The following is a 23,865-nucleotide window of genomic DNA, read 5'->3' on the forward strand; positions in this document are numbered from 1 at the left end:
TAAAGCTAGCCCGCGACAATTAAGACAATTGGATTTCATAAGCCAATTCACGACAAAGATCGTGTACGTAGAAGGCGACAAAAATATTGTAGCCGACGCGTTTTCTAGAATACAAACAATAGAATTACCAGTTGTCATCTCGACGGAAGAATTAATACTAGCACAGTCGCAAGACGACGAACTAAAAGATATAATATCCGCGAACTCCAACAAATGGAATCTTCAGAAAATACTTGTAGAAGGTTCAGATAGATGTTTGTATGGAGACGTGATAAAAAATAATATCAGACCTTACGTGCCAAAAGTACTTAGAAGAAAAATTTTTGATAATGTTCATAATTTGTCGCACCCGAGTGGGCGAGCCACCAAAAAATTAATCTCTAGAAGTTTTATGTGGCCTTTAATGAACAGAGACGTAACCGAGTGGTCCCGTACTTGCGTGCCTTGCCAAATAAGTAAGATCCATCGTCACAACAGGCTGGCACCCGAGAAGATAGAGATACCAAAGGGTCGCTTTGAACATATCCACGTAGATCTAGTCGGACCTTTACCTGTAATTAATAACTATAAATATTGCCTTACGATTATAGATAGATTTACCAGATGGCCAGAAGCAGTGCCAATTACCGACTGTTCAGCCGATAAAGTAGCAACGGCTTTGTACTCGGCGTGGATAACAAGATTCGGAGCCCCAGCCACCATTACGTCCGATCAGGGGACGCAATTCGAGTCCCAGCTGTTCCAGTCCCTGGCCAAACTGATCGGATGTAATAAGACAAGGACCACCGCGTACCATCCCCAATCAAACGGTATGATTGAGAGGTGGCATAGGTCACTTAAGGCAGCGATAATGTGTCACGAGACACGAAATTGGGTCGAGATACTTCCCACGGTCCTACTGGGTCTCCGAACTAGTTTTAAAAACGATATTGGAGCATCTGCGGCGGAAATGGTATACGGCACTCCCATAAAATTGCCGGGAGAGTTTTTCATGGCTCAAGACGAAACTACAAATCCGCAAATATTTTTAGAGAAATTTAGGCAACATATCAGACAAATTAAACCAAGTCCAATATCGCACCATAGCACTCAAAAGACATTTACTCATAAAAATTTATATACATGTTCGCACGTATTTTTGCGAGTAGACGCAGTTCGAAAACCTTTAGAACCGCCTTACGAAGGTCCATTTAGAGTAGTGCAGAGGGTTACCGATCGAATATTTAAAATTGATTATAAAGGAAGCGAAATCAATGTATCGGTCAATAGATTAAAACCTGCGTTTTGTGAAACTACCGAGACTGAAAGAAATAGCGTACCAAAGACTTATGTAAAAAAAAGAGTTACATTCGCGCGTTAACGCACTCGGAGGGGAGTGATGTGGCGACTGTACCGACAGCGTCACATGCGCCCTCTGGACAGTTCCTATTTTTAGTTACTTTTTATTTCTTAGGTTAAGTTGTAAATAGTAGTTGGTAAGACTAGTTTATAAGGAACGCGGCGCGAAAAAGAAGAACGTCGTTCTTCCACTTCTGGTACGAAAGAAAAAGAGTCAGCACGTGCGCGTCTTAATAAAAAGTACAATCCTTGCAAATAGCGAGAAAAGTCGTCGTACGTCATTTCCTACACCAGGTTCTCCTTCGCGAACCTCAGTCCCCACACATACAATCACAATCATTCAATAACAATCGTACAATCACAATCGTACAATCACAATCGTACAATCACAATCGCACAACCACAATCAGACAATCACACTCATACAATCACAATCATACAATCACAATCATACAATCACAATCATACCATCACAATCATACTTTCACAATCATACAATCACAATCATACAATCACAATCATACAATCACAGTCATACAATCACAATCATACAATCACAATCATACTATCACAATCATACAATCACAATCATACAATCACAATCATACAATCACAATCATACAATCATAATCATACAATCACAATCATACAATCACAATCATACAATCACAATCATACAATCACAATCATACAATCGCAAGCATACAATCACAATCATACAATCTCAATCATACAATCACAATCATACAATCATAATCATACAATTACAGTCATACATCACAATCATACAATCACAATCATACAATCGCAATCATACAATCACAATCATACAATCGCAATCATACAATTACAATCTCCCAAATACAATCTCCCAAATACAATCTCCCAAATACAATCAAACAATCACAATCATACAATCACAATCATACAATCACAATCATACCATCACAATCATACAATCACAATCATACTATCACAATCGTACAATCACAATCGTACAATCACAATCGCACAACCACAATCAGACAATCACAATCATACAATCACAATCATACAATCACAATCATACAATCTCAATCATACAATCGCAATCATACAATTACAATCTCCCAAATACAATCTCCCAAATACAATCTCCCAGATACAATCTCCCAGATACAATCATACAGTCACAGTCATACAATCACAATCATACAATCATAATCATACCATTACAATCATACATCACAATCATACAATCACAATCATACAATCGCAATCATACAATCACAATCAAACAATCGCAATCATACAATTACAATCTCCCAAATACACTCTCCCAAATACAATCTCCCAAATACAATCATACAATCATAATCATACAATCACAATCATGCAATCACAATCATACAATCACAATCATACTATCACAATCATACAATCACAATCATACAATCACAATCATACAATCACAATCATACAACCACAATCATACAATCGCAATCATACATTCAAAATCATGCAATCACAATCATACAATCACAATCATGCAATCACAATCATACAATCAGAATCATACAATCACAATCATTCAATAACAATCGTACAAACACAATCGTACAATCACAATCGCACAACCACAATCAGACAATCACACTCATACAATCACAATCATACAATCACAATCATAAAATCACAATCATACCATCACAATCATACTTTCACAATCATACAATCACAATCATACAATCACAATCATACAATCACAGTCATACAATCACAATCATACAATCACAATCATACTATCACAATCATACAATCACAATCATACAATCACAATCATACAATCACAATCATACAATCATAATCATACAATCACAATCATACAATCACAATCATACAATCACAATCATACAATCACAATCATACAATCGCAAGCATACAATCACAATCATACAATCTCAATCATACAATCACAATCATGCAATCATAATCATACAATTACAGTCATACATCACAATCATACAATCACAATCATACAATCGCAATCATACAATCACAATCATACAATCGCAAGCATACAATCACAATCATACAATCTCAATCATACAATCACAATCATGCAATCATAATCATACAATTACAGTCATACATCACAATCATACAATCACAATCATACAATCGCAAGCATACAATCACAATCATACAATCGCAATCATACAATTACAATCTCCCAAATACAATCTCCCAAATGCAATCAAACAATCACAATCATACAATCACAATCATACAATCACAATCATACTATCACAATCGTACAATCACAATCGTACAATCACAATCGCACAACCACAATCAGACGATCGCAAGCATACAATCACAATCATACAATCTCAATCATACAATCACAATCATGCAATCATAATCATACAATTACAGTCATACATCACAATCATACAATCACAATCATACAATCACAATCATACAATCACAATCATACTTTCACAATCATACAATCACAATCATACAATCACAATCATACTTTCACAATCATACTATCACAATCATACAATCACAATCATACAATCACAATCATACAATCGCAATCATACAATTACAATATCCCAAATACAATCATACAATCACAATCATACAATCACAATCATACAATCACAATCATACAATCACAATCATACAATCACAATCATACAATCACAATCATACAATCACAATCATACAATCACAATCATACAATCACAATCATACAATCACAATCATACAATCACAATCATACAATCACAATCATACAATCACAATCATACAATCACAATCATACAATCACAATCATACAATCACAATCATACAATCACAATCATACAATCACAATCATACAATCACAATCATGCTTTCACAATCATACAATCACAATCATACAATCACAATCATACAATCGCAATCATACAATTACAATATCCCAAATACAATCTCCCAAATACAATCATACAATCACAATCATACAATCACAATCATACAATCACAATCATACAATCACAATCATACAATCACAATCATACAATCACAATCATACAATCGCATTCATACAATCGCAATCATACAATCACAATCATACAATCGCAATCATACAATTACAATCTCCCAAATACAATCTCCCAGATACAATCATACAATCACAATCATGCAATCACAATCATACAATCAGAATCATACAATCACAATCATTCAATAACAATCGTATAATCACAATCGTACAATCACAATCGCACAACCACAATCAGACAATCACACTCATACAATCACAATCATACAATCACAATCATACAATCACAATCATACCATCACAATCATACTTTCACAATCATACAATCACAATCATACAATCACAATCATACAATCACAGTCATACAATCACAATCATACAATCACAATCATACTATCACAATCATACAATCACAATCATACAATCACAATCATACAATCACAATCATACAATCACAATCATACTATCACAATCATACAATCACAATCATACAATCACAATCATACAATCACAATCATACAATCACAATCATACAATCACAATCATACAATCACAAAAATACAATCATAATCATACAATCACAATCATACAATCGCAATCATACAATCACAATCATACAATCATAATCATGCAATCACAATCATACGATCGCAATCATACAATCACAATCATACCATCACAATCATACAATCACAATCATACAATCATACTCATACAATTACAATCATACATCACAATCATACAATCACAATCATACAATCGCAATCATACAATCACAATCATACAATCGCAATCATACAATTACAATCTCCCAAATACAATCTCCCAAATACAATCTCCCAGATACAATCATACAATCACAATCATACAATCACAATCATACAATCATAATCATACAATTACAATCATACATCACAATCATACAATCACAATCATACAATCGCAATCATACAATCGCAATCATACAATCGCAATCATACAATTACAATCTCCCAAATACAATCTCCCAAATACAATCTCCCAAATACAATCATACAATCACAATCATACAATCACAATCATACAATCACAATCATACAATCACAATCATACAATCACAATCATACTATCACAATCATACAATCACAATCATACAATCGCAATCATACAATCACAATCATACAACCACAATCATACAATCGCAATCATACATTCAAAATCATGCAATCACAATCATACAATCACAATCATGCAATCACAATCATACAATCAGAATCATACAATCACAATCATTCAATAACAATCGTACAATCACAATCGTACAATCACAATCGCACAACCACAATCAGACAATCACACTCATACAATCACAATCATACAATCACAATCATACAATCACAATCATACCATCACAATCATACTTTCACAATCATACAATCACAATCATACAATCACAATCATACAATCACAGTCATACAATCACAATCATACAATCACAATCATACTATCACAATCATACAATCACAATCATACAATCACAATCATACAATCACAATCATACAATCATAATCATACAATCACAATCATACAATCACAATCATACAATCACAATCATACAATCACAATCATACAATCGCAAGCATACAATCACAATCATACAATCTCAATCATACAATCACAATCATGCAATCACAATCATACAATTACAGTCATACATCACAATCATACAATCACAATCATACAATCGCAATCATACAATCACAATCATACAATCGCAATCATACAATTACAATCTCCCAAATACAATCTCCAAAATACAATCTCCCAAATACAAACAAACAATCACAATCATCCAATCACAATCATACAATCACAATCATACAACCACAATCATAAAATCGCAATCATACATTCAAAATAATGCAATCACAATCATACAATCACAATCATGCAATCACAATCATACAATCAGAATCATACAATCACAATCATTCAATAACAATCGTACAATCACAATCGTACAATCACAATCGTACAATCACAATCGCACAACCACAATCAGACAATCACACTCATACAATCACAATCATACAATCACAATCATACAATCACAATCATACAATCGCAAGCATACAATCACAATCATACAATCTCAATCATACAATCACAATCATACAATCATAATCATACAATTACAGTCATACATCACAATCATACAATCACAATCATACAATCGCAATCATACAATCACAATCATACAATCGCAATCATACAATTACAATCTCCCAAATACAATCTCCCAAATACAATCTCCCAAATACAATCAAACAATCACAATCATACAATCACAATCATACAATCACAATCATACAATCACAATCATACTATCACAATCGTACAATCACAATCGTACAATCACAATCGCACAACCACAATCAGACAATCACAATCATACAATCACAATCATACAATCACAATCATACAATCTCAATCATACAATCGCAATCATACAATTACAATCTCCCAAATACAATCTCCCAAACACAATCTCCCAGATACAATCTCCCAGATACAATCATACAATCACAGTCATACAATCACAATCATACAATCATAATCATACAATTACAATCATACATCACAATCATACAATCACAATCATACAATCGCAATCATACAATCACAATCATACAATCGCAATCATACAATTACAATCTCCCAAATACACTCTCCCAAATACAATCTCCCAAATACAATCATACAATCACAATCATACAATCACAATCATACAATCACAATCATACAATCACTGTCATACAATCACAATCATACAATCACAATCATACCATCACAATCATACAATCACAATCATACAATCACAATCATACAATCACAATCATACAACCACAATCATACAATCGCAATCATACATTCAAAATCATGCAATCACAATCATACAATCAGAATCATACAATCACAATCATTCAATAACAATCGTACAAACACAATCGTACAATCACAATCGCACAACCACAATCAGACAATCACACTCATACAATCACAATCATACAATCACAATCATAAAATCACAATCATACCATCACAATCATACTTTCACAATCATACAATCACAATCATACAATCACAATCATACAATCACAGTCATACAATCACAATCATACAATCACAATCATACTATCACAATCATACAATCACAATCATACAATCACAATCATACAATCACAATCATACAATCATAATCATACAATCACAATCATACAATCACAATCATACAATCACAATCATACAATCACAATCATACAATCGCAAGCATACAATCACAATCATACAATCTCAATCATACAATCACAATCATGCAATCATAATCATACAATTACAGTCATACATCACAATCATACAATCACAATCATACAATCGCAATCATACAATCACAATCATACAATCGCAAGCATACAATCACAATCATACAATCTCAATCATACAATCACAATCATGCAATCATAATCATACAATTACAGTCATACATCACAATCATACAATCACAATCATACAATCGCAATCATACAATCACAATCATACAATCGCAATCATACAATTACAATCTCCCAAATACAATCTCCCAAATGCAATCAAACAATCACAATCATACAATCACAATCATACAATCACAATCATACTATCACAATCGTACAATCACAATCGTACAATCACAATCGCACAACCACAATCAGACGATCGCAAGCATACAATCACAATCATACAATCTCAATCATACAATCACAATCATGCAATCATAATCATACAATTACAGTCATACATCACAATCATACAATCACAATCATACAATCACAATCATACAATCACAATCATACTTTCACAATCATACAATCACAATCATACAATCACAATCATACTTTCACAATCATACTATCACAATCATACAATCACAATCATACAATCACAATCATACAATCACAATCATACAATCGCAATCATACAATTACAATATCCCAAATACAATCATACAATCACAATCATACAATCACAATCATACAATCACAATCATACAATCACAATCATACAATCACAATCATACAATCACAATCATACAATCACAATCATACAATCACAATCATACAATCACAATCATACAATCACAATCATACAATCACAATCATACAATCACAATCATACAATCACAATCATACAATCACAATCATACAATCACAATCATACAATCACAATCATACAATCACAATCATGCTTTCACAATCATACAATCACAATCATACAATCACAATCATACAATCGCAATCATACAATTACAATATCCCAAATACAATCTCCCAAATACAATCATACAATCACAATCATACAATCACAATCATACAATCACAATCATACAATCACAATCATACAATCACAATCATACAATCACAATCATACAATCGCATTCATACAATCGCAATCATACAATCACAATCATACAATCGCAATCATACAATTACAATCTCCCAAATACAATCTCCCAAATACAATCACCCAAATACAATCATACAATCACAATCATACAATCACAATCATGCAATCATAATCATACAATTACAATCATACATCACAATCAGACAATCACAATCATACAATCGCAATCATATAATCACAATCATACAATCGCAATCATACAATTACAATCTCCCAAATACAATCTCCCAAATACAATCTCCCAGATACAATCATACAATCACAATCATGCAATCACAATCATACAATCAGAATCATACAATCACAATCATTCAATAACAATCGTATAATCACAATCGTACAATCACAATCGCACAACCACAATCAGACAATCACACTCATACAATCACAATCATACAATCACAATCATACAATCACAATCATACCATCACAATCATACTTTCACAATCATACAATCACAATCATACAATCACAATCATACAATCACAGTCATACAATCACAATCATACAATCACAATCATACTATCACAATCATACAATCACAATCATACAATCACAATCATACAATCACAATCATACAATCACAATCATACTATCACAATCATACAATCACAATCATACAATCACAATCATACAATCACAATCATACAATCACAATCATACAATCACAATCATACAATCACAATCATACAATCACAAAAATACAATCATAATCATACAATCACAATCATACAATCGCAATCATACAATCACAATCATACAATCATAATCATGCAATCACAATCATACGATCGCAATCATACAATCACAATCATACCATCACAATCATACAATCACAATCATACAATCATACTCATACAATTACAATCATACATCACAGTCATACAATCACAATCATACAATCGCAATCATACAATCACAATCATACAATCGCAATCATACAATTACAATCTCCCAAATACAATCTCCCAAATACAATCTCCCAGATACAATCATACAATCACAATCATACAATCATACTCATACAATTACAATCATACATCACAATCATACAATCACAATCATACAATCGCAATCATACAATCACAATCATACAACCACAATCATACAATCGCAATCATACATTCAAAATCATGCAATCACAATCATACAATCACAATCATGCAATCACAATCATACAATCAGAATCATACAATCACAATCATTCAATAACAATCGTACAATCACAATCGTACAATCACAATCGCACAACCACAATCAGACAATCACACTCATACAATCACAATCATACAATCACAATCATACAATCACAATCATACCATCACAATCATACTTTCACAATCATACAATCACAATCATACAATCACAATCATACAATCACAGTCATACAATCACAATCATACAATCACAATCATACTATCACAATCATACAATCACAATCATACAATCACAATCATACAATCACAATCATACAATCATAATCATACAATCACAATCATACAATCACAATCATACAATCACAATCATACAATCACAATCATACAATCGCAAGCATACAATCACAATCATACAATCTCAATCATACAATCACAATCATGCAATCATAATCATACAATTACAGTCATACATCACAATCATACAATCACAATCATACAATCGCAATCATACAATCACAATCATACAATCGCAAGCATACAATCACAATCATACAATCTCAATCATACAATCACAATCATGCAATCATAATCATACAATTACAGTCATACATCACAATCATACAATCACAATCATACAATCGCAAGCATACAATCACAATCATACAATCGCAATCATACAATTACAATCTCCCAAATACAATCTCCCAAATGCAATCAAACAATCACAATCATACAATCACAATCATACAATCACAATCATACTATCACAATCGTACAATCACAATCGTACAATCACAATCGCACAACCACAATCAGACGATCGCAAGCATACAATCACAATCATACAATCTCAATCATACAATCACAATCATGCAATCATAATCATACAATTACAGTCATACATCACAATCATACAATCACAATCATACAATCACAATCATACAATCACAATCATACTTTCACAATCATACAATCACAATCATACAATCACAATCATACTTTCACAATCATACTATCACAATCATACAATCACAATCATACAATCACAATCATACAATCGCAATCATACAATTACAATATCCCAAATACAATCATACAATCACAATCATACAATCACAATCATACAATCACAATCATACAATCACAATCATACAATCACAATCATACAATCACAATCATACAATCACAATCATACAATCACAATCATACAATCACAATCATACAATCACAATCATACAATCACAATCATACAATCACAATCATACAATCACAATCATACAATCACAATCATACAATCACAATCATACAATCACAATCATACAATCACAATCATACAATCACAATCATACAATCACAATCATGCTTTCACAATCATACAATCACAATCATACAATCACAATCATACAATCGCAATCATACAATTACAATATCCCAAATACAATCTCCCAAATACAATCATACAATCACAATCATACAATCACAATCATACAATCACAATCATACAATCACAATCATACAATCGCATTCATACAATCGCAATCATACAATCACAATCATACAATCGCAATCATACAATTACAATCTCCCAAATACAATCTCCCAGATACAATCATACAATCACAATCATGCAATCACAATCATACAATCAGAATCATACAATCACAATCATTCAATAACAATCGTATAATCACAATCGTACAATCACAATCGCACAACCACAATCAGACAATCACACTCATACAATCACAATCATACAATCACAATCATACAATCACAATCATACCATCACAATCATACTTTCACAATCATACAATCACAATCATACAATCACAATCATACAATCACAGTCATACAATCACAATCATACAATCACAATCATACTATCACAATCATACAATCACAATCATACAATCACAATCATACAATCACAATCATACAATCACAATCATACTATCACAATCATACAATCACAATCATACAATCACAATCATACAATCACAATCATACAATCACAATCATACAATCACAATCATACAATCACAAAAATACAATCATAATCATACAATCACAATCATACAATCGCAATCATACAATCACAATCATACAATCATAATCATGCAATCACAATCATACGATCGCAATCATACAATCACAATCATACCATCACAATCATACAATCACAATCATACAATCATACTCATACAATTACAATCATACATCACAATCATACAATCACAATCATACAATCGCAATCATACAATCACAATCATACAATCGCAATCATACAATTACAATCTCCCAAATACAATCTCCCAGATACAATCATACAATCACAATCATACAATCACAATCATACAATCATAATCATACAATTACAATCATACATCACAATCATACAATCACAATCATACAATCGCAATCATACAATCGCAATCATACAATCGCAATCATACAATTACAATCTCCCAAATACAATCTCCCAAATACAATCTCCCAAATACAATCATACAATCACAATCATACAATCACAATCATACAATCACAATCATACAATCACAATCATACAATCACAATCATACTATCACAATCATACAATCACAATCATACAATCGCAATCATACAATCACAATCATACAACCACAATCATACAATCGCAATCATACATTCAAAATCATGCAATCACAATCATACAATCACAATCATGCAATCACAATCATACAATCAGAATCATACAATCACAATCATTCAATAACAATCGTACAATCACAATCGTACAATCACAATCGCACAACCACAATCAGACAATCACACTCATACAATCACAATCATACAATCACAATCATACAATCACAATCATACCATCACAATCATACTTTCACAATCATACAATCACAATCATACAATCACAATCATACAATCACAGTCATACAATCACAATCATACAATCACAATCATACTATCACAATCATACAATCACAATCATACAATCACAATCATACAATCACAATCATACAATCATAATCATACAATCACAATCATACAATCACAATCATACAATCACAATCATACAATCACAATCATACAATCGCAAGCATACAATCACAATCATACAATCTCAATCATACAATCACAATCATGCAATCACAATCATACAATTACAGTCATACATCACAATCATACAATCACAATCATACAATCGCAATCATACAATCACAATCATACAATCGCAATCATACAATTACAATCTCCCAAATACAATCTCCAAAATACAATCTCCCAAATACAAACAAACAATCACAATCATCCAATCACAATCATACAATCACAATCATACAACCACAATCATAAAATCGCAATCATACATTCAAAATAATGCAATCACAATCATACAATCACAATCATGCAATCACAATCATACAATCAGAATCATACAATCACAATCATTCAATAACAATCGTACAATCACAATCGTACAATCACAATCGTACAATCACAATCGCACAACCACAATCAGACAATCACACTCATACAATCACAATCATACAATCACAATCATACAATCGCAAGCATACAATCACAATCATACAATCTCAATCATACAATCACAATCATACAATCATAATCATACAATTACAGTCATACATCACAATCATACAATCACAATCATACAATCGCAATCATACAATCACAATCATACAATCGCAATCATACAATTACAATCTCCCAAATACAATCACCCAAATACAATCTCCCAAATACAATCAAACAATCACAATCATACAATCACAATCATACAATCACAATCATACAATCACAATCATACTATCACAATCGTACAATCACAATCGTACAATCACAATCGCACAACCACAATCAGACAATCACAATCATACAATCACAATCATACAATCACAATCATACAATCTCAATCATACAATCGCAATCATACAATTACAATCTCCCAAATACAATCTCCCAAACACAATCTCCCAGATACAATCTCCCAGATACAATCATACAATCACAGTCATACAATCACAATCATACAATCATAATCATACAATTACAATCATACATCACAATCATACAATCACAATCATACAATCGCAATCATACAATCACAATCATACAATCGCAATCATACAATTACAATCTCCCAAATACACTCTCCCAAATACAATCTCCCAAATACAATCATACAATCACAATCATACAATCACAATCATACAATCACAATCATACAATCACTGTCATACAATCACAATCATACAATCACAATCATACCATCACAATCATACAATCACAATCATACAATCACAATCATACAATCACAATCATACAACCACAATCATACAATCGCAATCATACATTCAAAATCATGCAATCACAATCATACAATCAGAATCATACAATCACAATCATTCAATAACAATCGTACAAACACAATCGTACAATCACAATCGCACAACCACAATCAGACAATCACACTCATACAATCACAATCATACAATCACAATCATAAAATCACAATCATACCATCACAATCATACTTTCACAATCATACAATCACAATCATACAATCACAATCATACAATCACAGTCATACAATCACAATCATACAATCACAATCATACTATCACAATCATACAATCACAATCATACAATCACAATCATACAATCACAATCATACAATCATAATCATACAATCACAATCATACAATCACAATCATACAATCACAATCATACAATCACAATCATACAATCGCAAGCATACAATCACAATCATACAATCTCAATCATACAATCACAATCATGCAATCATAATCATACAATTACAGTCATACATCACAATCATACAATCACAATCATACAATCGCAATCATACAATCACAATCATACAATCGCAAGCATACAATCACAATCATACAATCTCAATCATACAATCACAATCATGCAATCATAATCATACAATTACAGTCATACATCACAATCATACAATCACAATCATACAATCGCAATCATACAATCACAATCATACAATCGCAATCATACAATTACAATCTCCCAAATACAATCTCCCAAATGCAATCAAACAATCACAATCATACAATCACAATCATACAATCACAATCATACTATCACAATCGTACAATCACAATCGTACAATCACAATCGCACAACCACAATCAGACGATCGCAAGCATACAATCACAATCATACAATCTCAATCATACAATCACAATCATGCAATCATAATCATACAATTACAGTCATACATCACAATCATACAATCACAATCATACAATCACAATCATACAATCACAATCATACTTTCACAATCATACAATCACAATCATACAATCACAATCATACTTTCACAATCATACTATCACAATCATACAATCACAATCATACAATCACAATCATACAATCACAATCATACAATCGCAATCATACAATTACAATATCCCAAATACAATCATACAATCACAATCATACAATCACAATCATACAATCACAATCATACAATCACAATCATACAATCACAATCATACAATCACAATCATACAATCACAATCATACAATCACAATCATACAATCACAATCATACAATCACAATCATACAATCACAATCATACAATCACAATCATACAATCACAATCATACAATCACAATCATACAATCACAATCATACAATCACAATCATGCTTTCACAATCATACAATCACAATCATACAATCACAATCATACAATCGCAATCATACAATTACAATATCCCAAATACAATCTCCCAAATACAATCATACAATCACAATCATACAATCACAATCATACAATCACAATCATACAATCACAATCATACAATCACAATCATACAATCACAATCATACAATCGCATTCATACAATCGCAATCATACAATCACAATCATACAATCGCAATCATACAATTACAATCTCCCAAATACAATCTCCCAAATACAATCACCCAAATACAATCATACAATCACAATCATACAATCACAATCATGCAATCATAATCATACAATTACAATCATACATCACAATCAGACAATCACAATCATACAATCGCAATCATATAATCACAATCATACAATCGCAATCATACAATTACAATCTCCCAAATACAATCTCCCAAATACAATCTCCCAGATACAATCATACAATCACAATCATGCAATCACAATCATACAATCAGAATCATACAATCACAATCATTCAATAACAATCGTATAATCACAATCGTACAATCACAATCGCACAACCACAATCAGACAATCACACTCATACAATCACAATCATACAATCACAATCATACAATCACAATCATACCATCACAATCATACTTTCACAATCATACAATCACAATCATACAATCACAATCATACAATCACAGTCATACAATCACAATCATACAATCACAATCATACTATCACAATCATACAATCACAATCATACAATCACAATCATACAATCACAATCATACAATCACAATCATACTATCACAATCATACAATCACAATCATACAATCACAATCATACAATCACAATCATACAATCACAATCATACAATCACAATCATACAATCACAATCATACAATCACAAAAATACAATCATAATCATACAATCACAATCATACAATCGCAATCATACAATCACAATCATACAATCATAATCATGCAATCACAATCATACGATCGCAATCATACAATCACAATCATACCATCACAATCATACAATCACAATCATACAATCATACTCATACAATTACAATCATACATCACAATCATACAATCACAATCATACAATCGCAATCATACAATCACAATCATACAATCGCAATCATACAATTACAATCTCCCAAATACAATCTCCCAAATACAATCTCCCAGATACAATCATACAATCACAATCATACAATCATACTCATACAATTACAATCATACATCACAATCATACAATCACAATCATACAATCGCAATCATACAATCACAATCATACAACCACAATCATACAATCGCAATCATACATTCAAAATCATGCAATCACAATCATACAATCACAATCATGCAATCACAATCATACAATCAGAATCATACAATCACAATCATTCAATAACAATCGTACAATCACAATCGTACAATCACAATCGCACAACCACAATCAGACAATCACACTCATACAATCACAATCATACAATCACAATCATACAATCACAATCATACCATCACAATCATACTTTCACAATCATACAATCACAATCATACAATCACAATCATACAATCACAGTCATACAATCACAATCATACAATCACAATCATACTATCACAATCATACAATCACAATCATACAATCACAATCATACAATCACAATCATACAATCATAATCATACAATCACAATCATACAATCACAATCATACAATCACAATCATACAATCACAATCATACAATCGCAAGCATACAATCACAATCATACAATCTCAATCATACAATCACAATCATGCAATCACAATCATACAATTACAGTCATACATCACAATCATACAATCACAATCATACAATCGCAATCATACAATCACAATCATACAATCGCAATCATACAATTACAATCTCCCAAATACAATCTCCAAAATACAATCTCCCAAATACAAACAAACAATCACAATCATCCAATCACAATCATACAATCACAATCATACAACCACAATCATAAAATCGCAATCATACATTCAAAATAATGCAATCACAATCATACAATCACAATCATGCAATCACAATCATACAATCAGAATCATACAATCACAATCATTCAATAACAATCGTACAATCACAATCGTACAATCACAATCGTACAATCACAATCGTACAATCACAATCGCACAACCACAATCAGACAATCACACTCATACAATCACAATCATACAATCACAATCATACAATCACAATCATACAATCGCAAGCATACAATCACAATCATACAATCTCAATCATACAATCACAATCATACAATCATAATCATACAATTACAGTCATACATCACAATCATACAATCACAATCATACAATCGCAATCATACAATCACAATCATACAATCGCAATCATACAATTACAATCTCCCAAATACAATCTCCCAAATACAATCTCCCAAATACAATCAAACAATCACAATCATACAATCACAATCATACAATCACAATCATACAATCACAATCATACTATCACAATCGTACAATCACAATCGTACAATCACAATCGCACAACCACAATCAGACAATCACAATCATACAATCACAATCATACAATCACAATCATACAATCTCAATCATACAATCGCAATCATACAATTACAATCTCCCAAATACAATCTCCCAAATACAATCTCCCAGATACAATCTCCCAGATACAATCATACAATCACAGTCATACAATCACAATCATACAATCATAATCATACAATTACAAACATACATCACAATCATACAATCACAATCATACAATCGCAATCATACAATCACAATCATACAATCGCAATCATACAATTACAATCTCCCAAATACACTCTCCCAAATACAATCTCCCAAATACAATCATACAATCACAATCATACAATCACAATCATACAATCACAATCATACAATCACTGTCATACAATCACAATCATACAATCACAATCATACCATCACAATCATACAATCACAATCATACAATCACAATCATACAATCACAATCATACAACCACAATCATACAATCGCAATCATACATTCAAAATCATGCAATCACAATCATACAATCACAATCATGCAATCACAATCATACAATCAGAATCATACAATCACAATCATTCAATAACAATCGTACAATCACAATCGTACAATCACAATCGCACAACCACAATCAGACAATCACACTCATACAATCACAATCATACAATCACAATCATAAAATCACAATCATACCATCACAATCATACTTTCACAATCATACAATCGCAATCATACAATCACAATCATACAATCACAGTCATACAATCACAATCATACAATCACAATCATAATATCACAATCATACAATCACAATCATACAATCACAATCATACAGTCACAATCATACAATCATAATCATACAATCACAATCATACAATCACAATCATACAATCACAATCATACAATCACAATCATACAATCGCAAGCATACAATCACAATCATACAATCTCAATCATACAATCACAATCATGCAATCATAATCATACAATTACAGTCATACATCACAATCATACAATCACAATCATACAATCGCAATCATACAATCACAATCATACAATCGCAATCATACAATTACAATCTCCCAAATACAATCTCCCAAGTACAATCAAACAATCACAATCATACAATCACAATCATACAATCATAATCATACTATCACAATCGTACAATCACAATCGTACAATCACAATCATACAATCACAATCGCACAACCACAATCAGACGATCACAATCATACAATCACAATCATACAATCACAATCATACAATCACAATCATACAATCACAATCATACAATCACAATCATACAATCACAATCATACAATCACAATCATACTTTCACAATCATACTATCACAATCATACAATCACGATCATACAATCACAATCATACAATCGCAATCATACAATTACAATATCCCAAATACAATCATACAATCACAATCATACAATCACAATCATACAATCACAATCATACAATCACAATCATACAATCACAATCATACAATCACAATCATACAATCACAATCATACAATCACAATCATACAATCACAATCATACAATCACAATCATACAATCACAATCATACAATCACAATCATACAATCACAATCATACAATCACAATCATACAATCACAATCATACAATCACAATCATACAATCACAATCATACAATCACAATCATACAATCACAATCATACAATCACAATCATACAATCACAATCATACAATCACAATCATACAATCACAATCATACAATCACAATCATACAATCACAATCATACAATCACAATCATACAATCACAATCATACAATCACAATCATACAATCACAATCATACAATCACAATCATACAATCACAATCATACAATCACAATCATACAATCACAATCATACAATCACAATCATACAATCACAATCATACAATCACAATCATACAATCACAATCATACAATCACAATCATACAATCACAATCATGCTTTCACAATCATACAATCACAATCATACAATCACAATCATACAATCGCAATCATACAATTACAATATCCCAAATACAATCTCCCAAATACAATCATACAATCACAATCATACAATCACAATCATACAATCACAATCATACAATCACAATCATACAATCACAATCATACAATCACAATCATACAATCGCATTCATACAATCGCAATCATACAATCACAATCATACAATCGCAATCATACAATTACAATCTCCCAAATACAATCTCCCAAATACAATCACCCAAATACAATCATACAATCACAATCATACAATCACAATCATACAATCATAATCATACAATTACAATCATACATCACAATCAGACAATCACAATCATACAATCGCAATCATATAATCACAATCATACAATCGCAATCATACAATTACAATCTCCCAAATACAATCTCCCAAATACAATCTCCCAGATACAATCATACAATCACAATCATGCAATCACAATCATACAATCAGAATCATACAATCACAATCATTCAATGACAATCGTATAATCACAATCGTACAATCACAATCGCACAACCACAATCAGACAATCACACTCATACAATCACAATCATACAATCACAATCATACAATCACAATCATACCATCACAATCATACTTTCACAATCATACAATCACAATCATACAATCACAATCATACAATCACAGTCATACAATCACAATCATACAATCACAATCATACTATCACAATCATACAATCACAATCATACAATCACAATCATACAATCACAATCATACAATCACAATCATACAATCACAATCATACAATCACAATCATACAATCATAATCATACAATCACAATCATACGATCGCAATCATACAATCACAATCATACCATCACAATCATACAATCACAATCATACAATCATAATCATACAATTACAGTCATACATCACAATCATACAATCACAATCATACAATCGCAATCATACAATTACAATCTCCCAAATACAATCATACAATCACAATCATACATACACAATCATACAATCACAACCATACAATCGCAATCATACAATCGCAATCATACAATTACAATATCCCAAATAGAATCTCCCAAATTCAATCATACAATCACAATCATACAATCACAATCATACAATCACAATCATACAATCGCAATCATACAATTACAATATCCCAAATACAATCTCCCAAATACAATCATACAATCACAATCACACAATCACAATCATACCATCATAATCATACAATTACAATCATACATCACAATCATACAATCACAATCATACTATCACAATCATACAATCACAATCATACAGTCACAATCATACAATCACAATCATACAATCACAATCATACAATCGCAATCATACAATTACAATCTCCCAAATACAATCTCCCAACTACAATCTCCCAAATACAATCATACAATCACAATCATACAATCACAATCATACAATCACAATCATACAATCACAATCATACAATCATAATCATACAATTACAATCATACATCACAATCATACAATCACAATCATACAATCGCAATCATACAATCACAATCATACAATCGCAATCATACAATTACAATCTCCGAAATACAATCTCCCAAATACAATCTCCCAAATACAATCATACAATCACAATCATACAATCACAATCATACAATCACAATCATACAATCACAATCATACAATCACAATCATACAATCACAATCATACTATCACAATCATACAATCACAATCATACAATCACAAACATACAATCACAATCATACAATCACAATCATACATTCAAAATCATGCAATCACAATCATGCAATCACAATCATGCAATCACAATCATACAATTATAATCATACAATCACAATCATTCAATCACAATCATACAATCAGAATCATACAATCGCATTCATACAATCGCAATCATACAATTACAATCATACATTCAAAATCATGCAATCACAATCATACAATCACAATCATGCAATCACAATCATACAATCATAATCATGCAATCACAATCATACAATCACAATCGTACAATCACAATCGTACAATCACAATCGTACAACCACAATCAGACAATCACAATCATACAATCACAATCATACAATCACAATCATACAATCACAATCATACAATCACAATCATACAATCACAATCATACAATCACAAAAATACAATCATAATCATACAATCACAATCATACAATCGCAATCATACAATCACAATCATACAATCATAATCATGCAATCACAATCATACGATCGCAATCATACAATCACAATCATACCATCACAATCATACAATCACAATCATACAATCATACTCATACAATTACAATCATACATCACAATCATACAATCACAATCATACAATCGCAATCATACAATCACAATCATACAATCGCAATCATACAATTACAATCTCCCAAATACAATCTCCCAAATACAATCTCCCAGATACAATCATACAATCACAATCATACAATCACAATCATACAATCACAATCATACAATCATAATCATACAATTACAATCATACATCACAATCATACAATCACAATCATACAATCGCAATCATACAATCACAATCATACAATCGCAATCATACAATTATAATCTCCCAAATACAATCTCCCAAATACAATCTCCCAAATACAATCATACAATCACAATCATACAATCACAATCATACAATCACAATCATACTATCACAATCATACAATCACAATCATACAATCACAATCATACAATCACAATCATACAATCACAATCATACAATCACAATCATACAACCACAATCATACAATCATATTCATACAATCACAATCATACTTTCACAATCATACAATCACAATCATACAATCACAATCATACAATCACAATCATACAATCACAATCATACAATCACAATCATACAATCACAATCATACAATCACAATCATACAATCGCAATCATACAATTACAATCTCCCAAATACAATCTCCCAAATACAATCTCCCAAATACAATCTCCCAAATACAATCAAACAATCACAATCATACAATCACAATCATACAATCACAATCATACAATCACAATCATACAATCACAATCATACTATCACAATCGTACGATCACAATCGTACAATCACAATCGCACAACCACAATCAGACAATCACAATCATACAATCACAATCATACAATCACAATCATACAATCACAATCATACATTCAAAATCATGCAATCACAGTCATACAATCACAATCATGCAATCACAATCATACAATCATAATCATGCAATCACAATCATACAATCACAATCGTACAATCACAATCGTACAATCACAATCGTACAACCACAATCAGACAATCACAATCATACAATCACAATCATACAATCACAATCATACAATCACAATCATACAATCACAATCATACAATCACAATCATACAATCACAATCATACAATCACAATCATACAATCACAATCATACAATCACAATCATACAATCACAATCATACAATCACAATCATACAATCACAATCATACAATCACAATCATACAATCACA

The sequence above is a fragment of the Megachile rotundata genome, unplaced genomic scaffold (genome assembly GCF_050947335.1).
Source record: "Megachile rotundata isolate GNS110a unplaced genomic scaffold, iyMegRotu1 scaffold0044, whole genome shotgun sequence".
In the NCBI taxonomy this organism is placed as follows: domain Eukaryota; kingdom Metazoa; phylum Arthropoda; class Insecta; order Hymenoptera; family Megachilidae; genus Megachile; species Megachile rotundata.